This window comes from Hylaeus volcanicus, chromosome 4 (assembly GCF_026283585.1).
Source record: "Hylaeus volcanicus isolate JK05 chromosome 4, UHH_iyHylVolc1.0_haploid, whole genome shotgun sequence".
In the NCBI taxonomy this organism is placed as follows: Eukaryota; Metazoa; Arthropoda; class Insecta; order Hymenoptera; family Colletidae; genus Hylaeus; species Hylaeus volcanicus.
Genome location: NC_071979.1, coordinates 29,656,117 through 29,671,209, shown reverse-complemented (window position 1 = coordinate 29,671,209; position 15,093 = coordinate 29,656,117). Strand labels below are relative to the sequence as shown.

Genomic DNA, 15,093 nt, shown 5'->3' with positions numbered 1-15,093 from the left:
TCGCAAATTCCTGACGGTTAATTCCCACAACTAATCGGTGTCCAGTTTCAAGATTCATGAAGATAAATTACCTACGACATAATACAGAGAGATCCGACATAATAGATAAGAGACGAAATGTAATCGAACGCGTTTATTAGCATGTGCGTTAGTTCGTATTTCGTTTCGACCTAATTTTATATTCGCAATCGTCTGTACCGATGTGTGATAGGAGCCAAAGACAATCGACCAGTGGCGCGTCCTGTTGGCAGACGAGAAAAGCTACCCTTTACCGCCAAGCGGACGCGCGGGAGAATTCAAATTGCGTCAGTCGGTAAGTCGGAACAGAAATACTGCGAGCAATAATCCATACACAAAATCTAGCGATACGAAAATAGTTCGATAGTCTTTCGATAGTTTCTTGGAACCGCTCTCAATGTCACGACACGAGAGCGAACAAAGTCAACGTTGGATTTTCGTAACTTTTGGCACGGCGCCCGGTACTACTTGTTGTGCAAATGTAAACGGTCTATACTCGTTCGCGAAAGGTTAACAAACTAATACATATATATTATCTTATAACTGTGTAAAAGAAATTCAAACACACAGCGTGCCAATAATTTCAATACCAGTAAGCGTCTAAAAGAGAAGATGAACAAACAAACTGTTGCTCGTGCTGGCCGAGCCAATTTATATTTTCGTGCTGACGTTACTTTGAGAGCTATTAGCAATTACCGTTCAAGATTTTCTTAATAAATCTTTCGTGTACGATTCATTTCAATGACACCTTAGTGTCTCGATTAATAAAACATTTTTTATTTTGTATTTTGTTGTTTTCTTGGTTCATTTATTTGTCGATAATATAGGGGACAAATGCATTCAGTCGCGGTTTTAAATAACCAACATTCTACACAGAATGTACAAATTTAACACTGTATAAGAAAATTGGCTATTTAATGATATCGTTCATTTTGCAGGTCCATTCACGCTTAAATTCCACGTGAAATTGAATCAAGTGGTAATATGCCCAGTGAGTAGCGATATCGCGCGTTAATTAACATCAATTCGAGCATTAGCTACGGGATCGTTATCTTAAAGAGTAAGTAAATTCTAAGAAAATTTCTGTCGCTCTTAAAGAAATAATTTTTAACTATACCACGAATTTCAGTGTGTTAGAAACCGTTTCCACGCGTGCATGGTTAATGTCAAGGAGAGATTGCAGTGGCGTAGGTAAATCAGCCGGCATGAATTATTAGCATGCATTATAGTCAGCCATGCGAGAACCTTCCAGGATCGTTATAGCGCGCCACCTTCAGAATGTTGTATAAAATTTCATCCAACATCGTCACACCGCTAGAAATAGTTGAAATATTGCTGACACTCGAGGCTAATCAATAATTCGAGGATTATCTCTCAAAACTGAACTGAAGAAACTGTATGCAAATTTCATTTACATTTCAAATTTCATTAAAAAAAAAAAAAAAAAAAAAAAAATGAACCGTTAGTGAATAAAACACAAAATGAAGAATTATCGATATTATCGTAGGATGGTCAAAAATTCAAGGAGACTGATTAGGTCTTCCTCTAATTTACTTGCGAATTCAATGGCCTCTTGTACAGAAATAATTGGATATCAAATTAACGTAGGAAACTTGAAAAAAAAAAAAATGAAAAAAAATATATATACATGTCAAATTGAGTAACCTCCTTTTCGAAGTCGGTTAATTATATTCACCAGTAATAGAAATAGTTTCTTCGAATCGGGTATAAGAACATACTTTCTCCCTTAAAAAATAAAGTATAGAAAATCTATCGAATCTTAAAAATAAAGTCTCATTACGGTCGGAACAAATCCGGTTAATTTTATCAAACCGACGTCGGCCGATTGAATCACTCTAAATTTATCAGTAACATTTTCATTGATTAATAGCCGATCCGGAAGATTGGCGTATAATTTTTTTTTCTTCACGGAATACAAAAAGTTCCATCGCAAGTAAAGAGAGTTAAATATCACAGGTGGAACGCGTTAGCGTGATATGTATGGCGAGAATCGATATCAGCGATTCGTTGGACGATGATAGCTTTAATCGCGATGAACCACTATACGCGCTGTCGTTGATCGAGCAAACAAACCACATCTGGCCTTAGAGAATGAAGAAACACGTTATTCGATTCTAATCCTTCGGGTTATATTTAACTTCATATATCGGAGATTTGTATCGACCACGAAAAGGTTTTACTAAATTTTCGCAAGTGGTAATTTTCCTTTAATTTTCTCTTTTAAATAAAAATATTAGGTTGACAATCTAAAGTTACAAATTATTGAATAGAAAGGGTCAGAATTGATTTCTACACCTGATAATACAGAAAGATACTTAGTTGTATTCTAGAAAAAGTAAATAACCTGAAGCGGTGTATTATTAAGGGTGGACGCGATCGCGTGAAAGATACCGGTAACGCGTTGCGCTCATGGAGAATCGATCAAAGAAGCAGCGACACCAGCAGGCAGACGGGCGTGCATTCCGACTGCGATTGTGTACATGCGCACACAGATCCAACCAGACGCGACGACCCGTTCCTTGCACGCAGAGCCCCGATCGGGAGACCGCCAACTATCAATTTCCGTTTTAAATTACCAAACGCCATAACGCATGCACGCGCCGCTCAAACGAATCTCCGGTCTTCTAGCTTAACGAGGTTCCTCCTAAGAAACGCATCGATGCATTCTTCCTTGCTAATAAGACGCCCCATCCTCGCCATGCATTCAGCCACGAACCGACTCACGACTTCGAACCCTCAAATTTTAATATCTCGACATCTATCGACGACCACTGAAACCAATTCTGGGATATGCGACACATTTCGAAGGTCTTTTGACAAGGGCCCTATTGATAGGGCACAAGTTAAAACAATACAGGGTGTCCTAAAAATGTTGTAACACCTTGAAAGAGGTTCGGGAGGTGATTTGAAACAATTTTTTCCTTAGCGAAAATGTTGTCCGAGGCTTCGTTGAGGAGATATTAACAAGTAAACCCCGACCAATCAGAGCGTGCGTACGCCGATGGACCGCCCACGGTAGGCGTAGCCTCCGCGCTCTGATTGGTCCGGGGTTTTCCGTTAATATCTTCCTAACGAAGCCTCGGACAACATTTTCGCTAAGGAAAAAGTTGTTTCAAATCACCCCCCGAACCACCCTCTTCAAGGACCACGAACATTTTTGGGACACCCTGTAGAATCAATTTCCACACCTAACACTATCGAACCAGAACAGGAAATTCTAAATATTAAATTCTAAATTTAAATCTGCCTCTAGCAATAAAGACTGTTATTATTGTTATCATCACTCAATAGAAACTCTACGTTATCTTGTCCGTGATTACTTTGTACAGTATAAACCGTACGATATTCGTTGGCCCGCAGTACGATCCTCAACCCGAACATAAAAAAAAAAGAAAACATCGATTTTGAATACACTTTATTCAAAATCGAGATTGTTCCCTAAACCAAAGAATATCGAAAATACAACTTATGATCGCAATTAATTATTTCAGTAAAGTGGTTATACCTCAAGAAAATTTAATGTTCAACCGTAAACGCGAAGTTTAAATCAATTCGAGGTTATGTTTCGCCCTGACAGCGTCAAAACTGTCGCGACAGTTTTACGAGTTGGTTAAAAATATATGTTGTCAGTCGCGACCGTTGACAATTAACATTCACTGCCAAGAGATCTCGAAAATTTAATTTTAATAATAAGCTGGCATATTAAATTGCACGCGAATGCAAGAGATTGAATTTTGGCCGTTGCACGAAATTGGCGTGGAAGACGAAAAATTTGAGAACCACTGGGCATCCCTGGCCTTACGTAATCAGGCTGCACCCACTCGTTTTACTGTACGTAGCCTGGCCGTAATCTGTCAATTTACTTTTGACAGGATCTCAAGAACGGAAATCCGATGTAACGCGCCTTTTCCATTTGCATATTCGATAAATTTTCGTATAATCGAAATCGATACTGCCAGATCAAAGTGAGTCGAACGTAAAATTGCGTAACGATTAGGATTAACCGGAAACAAGATCGTATAGCAGTCGGGTCTATTCCGACGTGTATACATTTAGCGGAAATTGTCAACCGAATGATTCACATTCACGTACTAATCGGTTTAACGTATACTTCTATTATTATGGTAATGAAGAATTGAATGAATGGATAATGTACGTATGTATGTACATCCAGGTACATTGTAAATAACTGTAATATATTTCCTGTCAATTTTTACAATTATGCAAACTACGATTTTTATATTATTTTTGTACTATTTTCAGAAACATTAATTTGGGTAAGTGCAATTACTATTCTAGGTTTTATATTCGTATATCTTTTTATGTATAAATGAATTAATGTGAACGTGTGTTGTTTTCCATCGAAATTGTAAAGAAAGCAATTTAGCATATAATTGAGAATATTTGAAAACGATAATCTGCTCACGAAACAAAAATCAATAGTCACAGGAAATAATGATCGTTTCGTGCTGGAAGAAGAACCACAATGATGTAATACGGTATTACCGAAACCCTCCAAGTGTGGTCGATATTAATGCGGAGAAACATTACGAAATTGTCTCCCTTTTCGAATTCTGAAATGTATTTTCAGTTGTCTAATCAGAATCTTTCTTAAATATTTAAAAATTTATATAGAAGCAAAGTCTTGATTTTGTCAGTTAAAATAAAAATTTCGAACCAACTTAGAATTATTAAATTATTTTATACACGGTGTGCAATTAAGGAAGTAAATTATTTAGTATAATCTTGCTTAACCTTGAAATACAAGGGGAAGCCATCTTGCGATTTTAGGCTAGTCTAAACCTAGTATATTTAATTCTAAATTAACTAAATATTCATGTAAGATGCATATAGGTTAACCATTCTATTAAAACATACGACCACATGACTCATAACAATTTCCATAATTGTCTTTACACGTCTTCCTTAGCATAAATTACACGCACATATTTCCGCTAATTTTTAAAAATACTGACGAGGCTAATTAACACGTATCTCAATAGCATAGAAAGCAAGGTTCTGCAGTTAAAAATAAAATATCTACCAAAAACTTTTTCAGGCATTTTGCACATAACGAAACTTCGAAATTCGACCTACGTAGAATTGCAAGTAATCGAAAGAACCAAACACCGTATTAACCGTGCCCTAAAAATTACAGAAATCATTCGAATCAGTATCTTCGCCGAACGAACACACCTGGACGATCTCTAACCTACAAAACCGGCATAGCGACCAAACGCCGCAACGTACAACCGCCAAAGGCACAATCGATGATCGACGTTACGATGAATCATTACTTGACTACGCGACCATTCTCCACGGGAATTAACTCTCACTCGACTAAATTTCAAAGACCGAGTCGTACAAACAAATCACAGTAACCATGCCGATTTTCACGACCAACAATCGCAACAATCGACCTACCCGTTCGCGTAGATTATTCGCGTGCGTTTAATTTCTTTAACACGAACGTCTGACACTCGAACGACGCGAGTTTTCTGTAAAGAATCGCCGAAGGATGTCGAACGATCTACGATTCACGGATTTTCCGTTTCGATTGACAGAAATTTCACAGAAATTTCACGGAAATGTTCACTGGTCGAAATGAAACGTTGCTCGCGGATAAGAATATTAAGAACGTCGTGAGAAGAGAGAAAGTTTATCTTACCTTTAGCAGACTAAAGAAAGACAAAGGATGCGTTCTGGGTTAGTCCTCGGGCACGTCGTACGCAGACACGAGTCGGAAACGAAGTGGCGCGGAATCAACTCGCTTCGCGACAGCCGAGAACCTCTCCTCTCTGCCTCGGCCAATCACGTCCCTCCTTTGTACATAGACTCCCCACACCCCTCGATCCTCTCCCAGGGACGGTTCGCGGTCCAGCCACGTTCCTCTGTTCCGTTGTTTCTACGAGGACTCCACGGTTGCTACCTCAACTTTTTTACGTCTATTTGCCCTAATTATCCTTGTTCCTTACGTTATTCACGTAATACCAAATATAGGAACATTCTAATAGGAGGGGACAAATCGAATACGTACCTCTTCCTTCCTGAAACGGAAACTTCCTGAATAAAGAAACTATTTTTGCGACGAAAACCCTTAACCACGAATGAATATATACAGAAAATCATTAATAGGGTTAGGTTGTAACGCAGTCGAAATTTGCTCGTCTGTCGTGGCATGACTGATGTGTTGGGTAAACTTGGGTATATATTAGGCTGTCCCAAAAGTTTCTTTCGTTATATTAATAAGTAATACTTACTTATATTAAGTAATACTTAATATTACTTAATTTTATAATAATATATATATTTATATATATTTATATAATAGTATATTTATACATTATTATATTTTATAACAGTATATAATAATATAATAGTACTTAATATTTTACGTCTAATGTTGCATTATTGAATTGTGTCCGATTCATTTTGCTCCATCACTGTTACATCAATATCTAAGAAATTAGATTGTCTATTTATATAAAGACCGCACAAAATAATTGAGTGCAAATTACGAAAGAAACTTTTGGGACAACCTAATATTTTATGTTCTGTGTGTCCTGTTTCGTAATGGCGCAGTCAAGACTTTGAATAAAATAAATGTATCGAATTCGGACCTGATTCTCTCGAATGGAAATAATCGATCGAGTTACTAGTAATTTTTAGGCGCAACGTTAGCAGAGTGGTAGCAGTGAGTATCGATAAATGAAGCAACGGTAAGATTGAAAATGTAAGGAGATCTTAACTTATAATTGATAATAAGTACATGTTCTTTCTTGTTATTATTCCGTGATACGATCGATTTTGAGATAACGATGTCTGAGGTTGTTATCTATAGTCGAATCGATGAGATTAGAAGCAGAGTTAGTGTAACTCGGTTAGAAAGGTTTTCAAGGGATATCGAAGCTTTCTGGATCGTAAAAATTTCGCGAGATTAAGTTTAGACCACCAGTGTGCGGACAATCGAGTGTTCCGTTAGTGTTTTGGTTCCGTCGAGTGTTGAACTATTCTGTGGACGACGGAACAATAGAATTTCTTACAACCAAGGATCACGACCTTTGCTGTAACAGGAGATAATGATGCAAGTTCTATGTTTACAGTATTACGTCTACTGTATTTCCTCTGTGCTTCAACGTCAGTGACGAGGTAAGACAAAATATTTGCTGCGTTTTACTGTCGACGCTACAGTACGACGTAATCAATAATCGATTTCGTTACACGATCGGAATTGCGAAGTCAATGGACTCGAAACAAAGCATCGATGAAGAAGAAAAATAACTATTCGATTGTTTGAGAACCGTGGTAGGAATTTTGGATACACTTTTTACTTATTCTATTGCTATACCTAATTCTATAATTGTTAGGTTAGATTGAAACAGCTTTTTAAAAGGAAGGAGCACATTAGTTAAAATTCACCACGGTCGTTCTAGAAATCTCGACACGAGTAGTAAAAGGCGGTTTGTGTCAGACTCGTCATAAACTGTACCACGTTGAACCAAATGATCGCACACCGTCCTCCAACAGAGCACAAGGTCTGCTCTCGATCTCGTGAATCACCGTTCGTGAAGTTCAGCTGGAATCGTTCTTTTATCGTTCGTGTAAAAAGCAACCAATACTTGAGTTCGTTGAACCGGGAAATAACCATGATTCACGATCGAGAATTCTGGAAATTTTCAGGGCAACCAAAATAAATTCTTATTAATCGACTTCGAAAAGGAGAAGGTTACTCGATTCGACATGTATATATATATATATTTTTTTTGTTTTTAACAACTCAACGACTGGTATCATTGCTTCTATATTATATCGTTATATAAATTATGAAATATATAAATATTAATTTGAAAGGGATAAAATAGATAAAATAGATAAAATAAAGATGGAATAATACCAATGTTGTGAAAATGGAACCTAACCTATAAATCTGTTTACGTTCACGTTTACGTTTATAACATTTCCAAGGGACATTGTACAAGTGTGAATGTAACCATCTATAAATAACGGATGCCCTATTCACACCTGAGTTTCTTTAGAGGATTATGACGTCGTGTTGGTCGATCGTGACTCAACATACGTGCAAAAAGACGTAATCTACTTTAGACGTCTTTATTCATCTAATTCTGTCGTCCCGCTGTAACATCCGAGACCTTAAAACTGATGTTGTCTGATAACAATCTTCCTATCTGATGAATTATTCCATTCCTATCGAAGGAATTTTTTAACTTAAAATATCCCATGTTCAAAAAAAAAAAAAAAAATTCCCTAGACTTATCGTAAGCACGATATCGTTCTAGATTATTCTAGTTATAATACATTTGTTAGGTACGAAAATTAATTTGGACATTGATACAATTTTTAAATCGCGTTTCGTTTGTTTCCACTATATCAAGACTCGAATGGTTCGTGCTTGAGTCTATAACTTAAATTCAAATTAAATTAAAATCTACTATCAAAATCGCGAGAGTGGAGAGATCTTGGAAGTTTTCGAAATTGGTGGTACCATGCCGGTTCAGTTCCGCGTCGTTTCTTCGATTCCTTGAAATTATATAGGTCATGAAGCATTTCCGGAGAACAGCGGAACTCCGGGAGTGTCGCTTGGCTGTTACGAAATCAGCTGTGCGCCTGCCTCTGGTTGTTGTAGGTCGCGTCAGGATTCCCCTCGATCTCCCTTCTCCTCGTGCCATCTCGCTCTATCCAACGGCTGAGGTAACCGAGGAGAGGGGATGTTAAAGGTCGCTTCAACGTGGTGATCAATACGAAGCCTACATACCTACCTTCCCTATCAGACCAATGGGAATATCCAAAATGATCGTATCCCTCCGACCACTATAAATCCGTTTCTCAATGAAATTGACCTCAAAATTCGCGCTTCAAAGAACCGGTATACTCACACAAACTTCGTTATAAATTATATTATTAGGCGCAGAAATTAATTCTGTAACGATAAATCTGTAATTATACTTTAACGTAACGAAACGGTGGGTAAATATTTTTAAATTATACTTATGAAGAATCAAATTGTGAAGTTACAGAATTAATTTCTGCACATAATGGATATATTATTATATACAAATATTTTCTAAAAACATTCGTCGATACAGCTCTTCTTCTGAATATTCTATATAATTAATGGACTGCGGATCTTTATGCATTTATAGAAAATTTGTACGTGCAAGAGCCTACGAAATCCAAACAATATGCAAGAATATAAAAACGATTGAGAGTAAAGTTCATATTATAATATTCGCAGAGTAAAATAATATTCCTATTTAGGTTCAATTTTTGTAGGGACGTTCGCGAATATTTGATTAAGATCCGCGGTCTAATAATTAAATATATTTATACAGATACAGAGGATATCCGTTCCCTCGGGATCACCCTCGGCATTTCACTTCCTGCGAATAGTAAGAAAAAATATCAGAGGTCGTTTCAAAGCGCCACTATTTCCGACAGAGTTTTCTTCAAGGTCACAGCTTTGAATGCATCTTCGTTCAAAGAAGCTTCCCTCGAGGTCTCTTTAGTTTCGAATATTTGGAAACCCTGACCATTAACCGTTATTTTTCATTCGCGATTAATTGAATTTAAATTTAACAAAAAATTGAATTCAACTGGATTTTCCGAACCGATCAGAGTAATATTCACCCGAGTAATATTTCTTCCGCTAGATTTTAATTCGAGGTCTCTTTATTTTCGAATATTTAGAAACCATTAACATCAACCGTTATTTTTTCATTCGCGATTAATTGAATTTAAATTTAACAAAAGATTGAATTCAATCGATTTTTCCAAACCGATCAGACCCCGAGTAATATTTCTTCCTCTAGATTTTAATTTCATTTTCCGCGTCGTTCCTACGTGCGGTGAACGCCAGTCGATGGCAGCGAGCACGGAAATGTATATCGATAATCGATACGCTTGAGAATCGATCGGTTTCGACGAAGCTGTATTGTTTTCGCGGAAGAGGAGCGCGGCGTAATTGTCGACGACAATGCGAACGTTCGTAGTTTTTCTAATCGAGAATCGAGCCGTGAAAGCAGTAGTTAACCCCTATCCGCGAGAAATACGCGAAAAAATTTCATTTTTCCGTGCGATGAATAATCGTCACTGTCTCAATTACGTAACGTCCGTTGGCTGGCACCGGCTAACGAGAAATGTTACGCCAATGGACGGGAGAAATTACTTTTCCTCGCTTGTTTGTTATTTTTATCCACGGCTCTGTTTCATACACTTTCCGACACTCCGCTTTAACGAGAATCGTCGAGCGGCCGGCTTCCTCAACCGAAGTCGCGAGCCTGAACATTCGAGGGTTTATTTTTCATGTAAATATCAAACACGGATCGAATCGTGTACAGCACGAAATGCTTAGCTGAGTTAACGATTGATTTCGTCAGTCCGATGCTTCGAAACATACGATTTCTCTATTGTATTAAGTGGCTATCCTGAATTAGGAGGTCTGAAAAAAGCGATTTTACGTGAATTTTTTTAGGATGGAAAAAAAAATAATTAATTCTATAGAACTTTTTATCCTATTATCATACATATTCGAGTAGTCTGTACAAATTTTTTCAACAAGAAATGTTCAAATTTGTAGAGCACCTCACAATTAAGACCTCCTATCGCCGATAGAAAAAAAAAAAAAAACCAAAAGAAATTTTCATTTTCGTACATTTTTCTTCTGTGCGAACTAAGAAAAACCCGCAAAAACGGTGAAATGTGAAATTACTGAAAGTTTGAAAAATAAGAACGAGTTCTTTGGGTGAAAAATATCGCTTTAACTTGATAAAAAAAGTTGTTTACAATTTTTGTTTGTATGAAATTTTTTAGTCACACATAGAAGAGAAATGTTCGATAGAATTAATTATTTTTTTTCCATTCTGAACGAAATTCACGAAAAATCGTTTTTTTTAGACCTCCTAATTCAGGATACCCCCTTAATAAATCGAAGTACTAACCTATTACACGAAACATGAAATTCCTCGCGATCCAACTGGACGAATTTCTGAAAAGCGCCTAGACAATACCAATGATCCTTGTACCAAAAACGTCAAGAGCGGTGTTTGATGGGTTCGTTCGGAGGAATTCGCGTCACAAGGGCCAGAACAGCGTGAAAACGTTCGCTCGGAACGCAGTCCCTGAAGCACCGCTTTAAATACCGCAATGAACGTATTAAGCGAACGGTTTAACCGCGCCGAGACCAACGATTTTATCGCGTGACTGGCACCAGGGCCAGCAAGTGCAAATATTTGTCGTCCAGTTTTCCCAGCGTATCACCGTGCCACGGTTTCTCTGTTATTCGTAAACAGAACCGTAAATCTTCAACGGGCCGCGGCGAAAGCCATCCTTATTCAGGCATTGTCCGAAGGCGGACCTTTTCAATGTCAATGTCCCCGATGATGGAGCACCACTGACACTCTACCGACGGCGTGCTGCACGTAATTTCGACAGACGTTCGCGTCGAGAGCAAATCGGCGGCGCTGGTTGATGGCCACCTTCCTTGTTTATTACATAATCTTGGCTGACGCTTCTGGCCCGCCGCAGATATTCTTGTTTCCCGTGAAAACAGCCGTGAACATCGCCAAGTTCGTCTGCTGGCACGTCGAACGCGTGGAAGACGTCTTGACGTAGTACGACGCTTCCGTATCGATTATCCTTTGTCCATTTTTATCGCGTTTCCCTAACTTCGTTTCCGTCGATGCTTTCCTTCCACGCTCTCGTACCGTGTTACCAACGATTAATAAGAAGATAATTCACGTTCGGTGGCGCGGTGATTTATGGACGGATTTATTTTGTCTTGTTCGTTGCATTCTTCCCGTACAAAAACATTCATCTGTTTAAGTCGAACGAGAAGATTTATTGGGGTGCAATAAATCTTCTTCCCCTAAAATTTACTAATTAAATAAATATAGGAAGTTTGATTTTCAACTGGTTCCTGTACGAATATCGATTACACTGACTGTGTATTTCTATTGTTATCGAGTACGTGAAATCAAGACGTGGGTGAAGAGTAAGAAAGAAAATGCTTTACGAACTTTACTAATGCTGATATCAATCGCGTCTTATCTAAGGAGAGATTAACGCGTGAAAAGTACGTTTCGAGGAACAGTTTGCGGGCTTCGTGCTAATCGCCACGTTAACACTGTGTCATACTTTTTAATAACCCAGTCCTCGAATCTGCCAGCCCTCACTGTTTGATTCATTTGCAGAGTACGCGTTGATCTACGGCCGATGCAATTAGCCAGGAGAACAATTAATTGGATCATTCGGCAAATCCTGAACAATCTTCTCTGTGATCTCGCGAGGAGATTACATCGCCGAGTACACGGAACGTCGACGAGTAAAGAAATTCGTTTTGGCGTTCGCGATCTTCCGAAATCCGTCATTATTACATGAATATGAATCGAAATACGTTATCAAAATAAAAAAATATTAGTAAACTAAATTATACGTACAATCGCTAGACTGCGGATTTTCATGCATTTATAGGATGTTTGAATGCGCAAAAGTATTACAAAATGCACACAATGTGCAAGAATGTGAAAATAATGAAAGTAAAGTTCACATTATAATATTTGCAGGGTAAATTAAATTCCTATTTAGGTTCGAATATTGTAGGCGTTACAATTTTTGACAATTGTTCGCTTAATTACAATTACAATTACTAAATTCCTATTTAGGTTCAAATATTGCAGGTACGTTTGCAAAAATTTTATTTTGCATGAAGATCCGCAGTCTAACGATCACTATCAGTCGATAATGTGTTGAACGAAGCTACGATAAACAAAAATACTACATTAAATTACGTTTTAGTACATGTAGTTTCTAGACGCCCAAATGCAAACATTTTTCTTTATCACTCGTGGTTATGATAATAGATGGAGGAGTAGCCAATTCCTGTGCAGCTTCTTGGACAGTTGTTTGCATATCTTATTAACAAAATCCGTCATTATTACATGAATATTAATCAAAGTACGTCATCAGAATAAAAAGATATTAGTAAACTAAATTACATGTACAATCACGCTCAGTCGATAATGTGTTAAATGAATCTACGATGAACGAAAATACTACATTAGATTAGGTTTTAGTATACGTAGTTTCTGGATGCCCAAATGCAAACATTTTTCTTTATCACTCGTGGTTATGATAACAGATGGAGGAGTAGCCAATTCCTGTGCAGCTTCTTGGACAGTTGTTTGCATATCTTATTAACAGTTTCGAATGCCTCGAAGGAAAGTTCGAGAATAACGTGCACGCGTTCGCGGTCGATCCATTATTTCAAGTAGCTCGCTATCTCTTACGCAAAGCGCAATTACCTAGCGGTTCAGGCGGGACTTAAATTTAGCGTGGAATTTCGCTAAGTCGGAGAGACCGTAAAGTTCGGAGGGCCCAGCCGCTGCTGGGACCGAAATACACGTCGGGATACACCCTGACTCGAATTGTTCCTGTTGTTGCCGTTTTTTTTATCCTCCGTCTCCCTTGCTGGTACGCCTCTGCTAACGTAAATCTTCTTAGCCGCGGGTACAGTCCAGCAAACAATTCGACGACCATCATCCTCGCTACTTCGCGAATACGTTGCTCGATGCATTTAACACGTTGACTGCCAAAGAAATATTTTTGAAAATTTCTGCTAGGATTAAATATTATTCGGGCTATTGGAAACTACATAATCAAACATCCGTCGTGGTATTTATTTTTGTAACTTCATCGAAATACACGAATTTCATTTAAATTCATTTCCTGCGAAGCTTGACTTTCAGAATGAATTTTTTTAATATTTCAGTGAAAAGCACTGTCAGCCACATATGGGTGACGTGGCGATCAACGTGTTAACCCGTATGCCTAACTTCCAAATTGAACACTGCATACTTGCTTCACACATTCGGTTTCTAGATAACAAATTTTTTAAATTAAGATTTTATGGAGATCTAAGGAAATTTAAGGAAAAGACGAGCGATATTTTTAAAAATGGATTAGTAAATTGTAATCGAAGAAAGAATTTGCTTCGTCTTCATGGAAATTAACGCTAGAAAATCCCACCTACATTAATAGAAAAGGTTTGGACATTGGTGTCTCGGTCTAGCGAAGCGTTGGCCGTGAAATCGTCTACGTCGGCCATTCTAAAATCGTGCCAGAATTTCTCGCCAAATTTAATTGGAGCTCCCCCGTGTCTGCCACACACGGTCTTCACGATCGTTTTATTTTCTTTCTTCGAGACAATAGTGGCTCGATACGACGGTTGTAGAATACGCTGACTCGATAGAAATATCACCAACAACTGCAAGTCGATTCTCGAGTTCGCCATCGGTTGATGAACAGGTCCGAAAATACAGACATCGATTGATTCTTTAAAATATTATGTAAGAATCCTAGCACTCGCTTTCGTTGCTTATCAAGCCTCGATTTATCGACAGATAATATCAAAGTGTCACACGATAAAAAATTGTCCGGCACCGCGTACGTTTCTAATAATAATATTTCCGTAATAATCGCATTTTTCTAATAACGCGATATTTCGAGAGACCGCATTCTATTTTTGCGCGAGTTAATAAAGCTCGAAACTGCTCGTGGCCGCGTCTTCAGAAAGCCGTTAAATTGTACACGTGCGGCAACACGTATTGCGTCAGTGGCTCACGTAAGACTTGTTGAACGATAATGATTTTGTTCGTTTACAGATCGGTTGCACCTTCTGTTACGCGGGTGTCGCCAAGACGAACACGTGACCCGGCTCGATGCGTAATTTATTCAATCTCGGAATATATCTATCGATGATTTTTCTAACATTCGCTGGTGAACAAAATATAATTACGTTTACTAAACTCTACATGGCGATAATTCCATTCTGGGAATATTTTCCTTTTTTTATCATTCTTGTACAACTCTTTCTATAATTTCAATATTTTTCTGTTTAGCGTAGACTAGATAAGGGTTGGTTAAACCTCAAACGCAAATAATACTTCGAGACTACAACTCGCCTCCACACTTTCCCCAAGCATGAATACCTCCAAAATTCAAATTCTAAATGTAATTCCTAAAGAGCGCCATCATTGTCAA

At 38.0% G+C, this 15,093-nt stretch overlaps 1 protein-coding gene and 1 long non-coding RNA gene across 2 annotated transcripts in view; one reads left to right on the top strand and one right to left on the bottom strand.

The window, feature by feature from the left end:
* The window catches only part of LOC128875596 (arginine kinase), a 24,864-nt gene extending 19,003 nt beyond the window's left edge, over positions 1 to 5,861 (bottom strand). Inside the window, exon 1 of the mRNA XM_054121304.1 lies at positions 5,708 to 5,861. The gene's annotated coding sequence lies outside the window, so the exon portion shown is untranslated. The remainder of the gene's footprint in view (positions 1 to 5,707) is intronic.
* A 144-nt stretch (positions 5,862 to 6,005) lies between these two features.
* LOC128875601 (uncharacterized) overlaps positions 6,006 to 15,093 on the top strand; it is a 16,169-nt gene continuing 7,081 nt past the window's right edge. The window contains exon 1 of the long non-coding RNA XR_008456853.1: positions 6,006 to 7,188. This is a non-coding gene — a long non-coding RNA (uncharacterized LOC128875601). The remainder of the gene's footprint in view (positions 7,189 to 15,093) is intronic.